Here is a 4228-nt window from a genome sequence, read left to right as displayed (position 1 = left end):
AAAAAAAAAAAAAAAAAAAAAAAAAAAAAAAGAAGATGTACAAATGGCCACTAAATACATGAAGAGATGCTCGACATTTTTAGTCATTAGAGAAATGCAAATCAGAACAACGATGACATACCACTTCCCATCCACTAGGATAACTATAATAAAAAAGAGGGGCAATAATAAAAAGTAATAATAAGTGTTAGAATGTGGAGAAATTGGAACTCTATATGCTGCTGGTGGGAATGTAAAGTGGCACAGTTGCTGGGGAGAACAGTTTGGCAGTTCTTCAAAAGGTAAAACACAGAGTTACCATACGAAGCAGCAATTCCACTCCTAGGTATATAACCAAGAAAACTGAAAACATATGTCCACACAAAAACTTGTTCATGAATTTTCATAGCAGCATTATTCATAAAAGCCTAAAAGTAGAAGCATCCCAAATGTCCATTAATTGATAAATGAACAAACAAAATATGGTATATCAATAGAATATTCTCCAGCAATAAAAAGGAATGAAGTACTAATACATGCAAGGTTCAACCTAGAAGAACCTTGTGGTGACTGATGCACAACATTGATATACTATAAATCACTATCATAAAATTGGTTATTTTTGGTTGATTCAAGGAGGCATGGGTGGACTTTGCTGCTTCCAGCTTTCATTGCAGTGAGAGGGGTGCCTGCAAATCCATATCTCAGCTAACCTGAGTACCCAGTTAGCCAGAGAAGGCCAGGGGCAATTACTTCCTATGCAGTGAAAGCTGTCAAAGCCTCCAAACCTACCGTCCACTTCAGGACTGTAGGCTGTGGCAGGCTGTGGCAGAAGACGTGCCTGGCCCCCAAGCTTTGGCCACATCTACCATGTCTCTGCCAGTCCTGATGATGCAGCTGTATGGCATCTGCCAGAGGCAGGGAGGCTGAAGTTGCACAGCCCAGATGCTGCTGGAGGAAACAGATCTGCCTTCAAGAATCTATTAGGAAATGAATTCAAATTAGTCTGGGTAAAGAGCCTTATATCTCCCTGGCTTAAAGCCACACTGGGACATTTTGGAGCAGATATCAGCACATAAACTCCTTTCCCTGGCTCTGAGCTTTGGGGATCCCCTGGTGCAATTTGCATGGCACCTATTTTGGTCTTAATCATAGGACCCTATAGCTGGGGGCCCTAAAGTCTGGGGGCTCTTCATCTCTTCTCTGCAGCAAAACACACAAGGTATGGGAGGGATTGTGCATTTAGCATGTTCTCCTGTATTTCCTGAGGTATTGATAGAGACCTCTCATTACAGGGATAATCTGGAATGTTCTGTAGTTTATTTTATTAATGTTTTATTTTAATTACTTTGTTTAAAGAAGTACATCATTCTTTTTGAGTCAATGAGATAAAAAGAAAAAGGAAGGGACTATCTTAGAAGAAAACAACCCAAAACACATAACAGCCAAATGCAATGTGTGGACCTTGTTTGGATTCTGATGTGAATAAACCAACTACAAGAAGATATCTTGGAGGGGCTGGCCAGTTAGCCCAGTTGGTTAGAGTGCAGCCTTATAACCCTAAGGTCACAGGTTTGGATTCCCATACCTTCCAGCTGCACCAAAAAAAAAAAAAAAAAACCCTCTCAGAAGTAATCAGAGAAATTTCAATATTGACTGAGTATTAGGTGATACTGAGAAATTGTTGGTAGTGCTATTATCACTACTGAGAATACTCTTGTTCATGCATTTCTGTACCTATCTCCCCCTAGGAGACTAGAAGCAGGATGCTGTCCCTCTCATTAAAGGGAGGAGTTATAGAGCATAGTGGTTAAGAGTATGAACTCCACTTAATCATTTACTGTGTGATCTTGGGCACATTACTTAATCTCTCTGTGACTGTTTTTTAAAAATCTTTAAAACAGAAGTAATATAACCCAACTCATGAGCTTGACTTGAAGACTGAGTGAGTTAATATCTGTAGAGCTAGAGCACAAGGTCACGGGTTCGGATCCCAGTACTGGCCAACCACCACCACCACAAAAAAAAAAAAAAAAGCATACACTTAGAACAATGCCTGCTACCTGGTACACTTACCAGTATTTGTTCACGGATCTTCTAAATCCTGGGTCACATTTATATTCTATAAATCTAAGGGGAAGTCTTTTCATAAGGAAAACCCAAGGACAATACCCCTGTCAGGTTCAGGTGGCCCTAATGCCCTAGCAGTAGAATGTGGCAGGCACAGGCAGGTGTGGCACAAGTACATACAAAACAGAAGACAATATGTCAGGTTCAGGTGGCCCTAATGCCCTAGCAGTAGAATGTGGCAGGCACAGGCAGGTGTGGTACAAGTACATACAAAACAGAAGACAATAGAGGATAGTGGCAGGAAGCCTGGCTGCTGAAGTCAGACTGGGTTCAAATCCTGTCTCTACTACCAGTGAGATGTGTGACTTTGAACAAGTCACTCGTAAACTCTCTGTGCTCCAGCTGACTCCTTTGTAAACTGAGGCCATAACAGCACCTATAGCACAGCTGAAGAGGAGCGTATCAAGGCTCACTCAGCAGCAGACTGTTCTTAGGAGCTCTGGTAATTGAGCCACTCCCTCATGGCTTCAGGCCAGCCAAGTCCTTTCTGCTCTTCAGGCCTCAGTTTACCATTCTCAAAAATGGGAACCTTGACTACCTTGCCTCTGGTATAAGAGGGAAGAGAAAGAAAAGTCAACATTTGCTGGGAACCTATACTGAGGCCAAGAGTGGCCTCTACTTCTGTCCAAGATCAAGTGGCCAGAAGAGGTGGGGAAGGACTCCAATGCATCTGACTCTGGTACCAAATTAACTCGCTATGCTACTTTTTTTCTCAAGAGTTCTGTGGAAAAAGCCCTTGGAGAACTTTTTAAAGCCATGTCCCTTGAAACACAAATTGCAAAAGATAAGGGATTCCCAGCAGTGATTCCATGTGCATGTGAAGCCCCAGTGAGACATTTTCAAACCAGCGCCAGGAGCGGGGATGGCCTTTCCACGTTGCTGATACAACAGCCACCCTCGGCTCTTCCCGCCAACCCTGACCCCGCGGCTGCAGGATCAACGAGCCTCTCCAACTGTGCCATTGGCCCAGCCCCAAGCCCTCCCCAGGGTGGGGACATCTCCGTGGAGAGCGGGCGGACCAACCTACCCCAAAGCTTGATGTCTCCGCCCGACCTGGCGCTGCAGGGAGGGAGACACCTCTCTCCCGGGGCTCCGCAAAGGCTCCTGACGTCGTCTCTTCCAAGTTCCAGCCCACGGCCAGCTCCTCCTCTTCACTAGGGGAGTCCGCAGGGTCTGATCTGTTCCTTAGGGTCCCAAGACTACTAAGGGGCACCCGGCGACACCGGGGAGGGGGCTCTAAGAGGCATGGACGGAAGTCAGGAGGTACCAAGATATTGGAGACACCTGGAGACCCAAGGCGGACTGGCTCTGGAGACAGCGCAGAAAAAAAGAGAAGCTAAAAAAGAACGGGAAAAAGGCAGGGCAGGAAAAAAGAGAGGCGTCGTCAGAACGGGATGTTGCGGGTGGGTGTGTCCTGGGGACACTCCAGCCCTCCTGACCCGGCGCAGGGACCCCCTCGCGTGCCCGCGCTGCCCGCCCGCAGGGCGCACAATGAGGCGCTTTCAGACGTGGCTGCGGTCCCGGCTGGCGGGCGTCTACTAGTCATTTAGTAGGTGTTTTAGTTTTTACCTTAAAACAAAACGAAACAAAAACACACACAGTATATGTAGGGTTCAGTACTATCCACAGTTTCAGCTTCCACTTGGGGGTCTTGGAACATACCCCCTGGGGAAGGGGAGAACTACCATAATTGATTTTCTTAAGCTCTTTTTTAAGTGTGCTCTGCACCCATCTCTATGTCCCACTAATCACCTAATGTTCTGTCCTCAGACTTCTTTCCTCCTTGCTTTATGAACTCTTAGCATCAACTCATGATTCCAAAAACTTAATAATCATTGCTTTGAGAATTCTTCTGAAATACAGGCTAAAATCTCCAGTTTCTCAAAAGATATGTATCTGTATGTTTTTGTACAATATCTAAAACAAGTTCAGTTTCTTTTTCCCAAATGTGCTTTTCAACATGTTACCAATTTTCAGTTAATGGTGCCATATTTTTTTACATCAAGCAAGATAACAGAATCATCAATAATCCTCTTTCCATTTTTTCTCCATAACTCATGGATAACTCTTTCTAGTTCTTTGACAACAACCAAAAGACCCTAAAATATAAATGCTTACA

The 4228-nt window shown here is 44.5% G+C and overlaps 1 protein-coding gene across 1 annotated transcript in view; it reads right to left on the bottom strand.

Moving 5' to 3' along the window:
• The window catches only part of CHST6 (carbohydrate (N-acetylglucosamine 6-O) sulfotransferase 6), a 13615-nt gene extending 10369 nt beyond the window's left edge, over positions 1–3246 (bottom strand). Inside the window, exon 1 of the mRNA XM_008577217.1 lies at positions 3137–3246. The gene's annotated coding sequence lies outside the window, so the exon portion shown is untranslated. The remainder of the gene's footprint in view (positions 1–3136) is intronic.
• Positions 3247–4228: the final 982 nt, after the last annotated feature.

The sequence above is a fragment of the Galeopterus variegatus genome, unplaced genomic scaffold (genome assembly GCF_000696425.1).
Source record: "Galeopterus variegatus unplaced genomic scaffold, G_variegatus-3.0.2 Scaffold1462, whole genome shotgun sequence".
Lineage (NCBI taxonomy): Eukaryota > Metazoa > Chordata > Mammalia > Dermoptera > Cynocephalidae > Galeopterus > Galeopterus variegatus.
The sequence above is the reverse complement of the archived record's forward strand: the minus strand, read 5'-3'. Positions and strand labels throughout refer to the sequence as shown.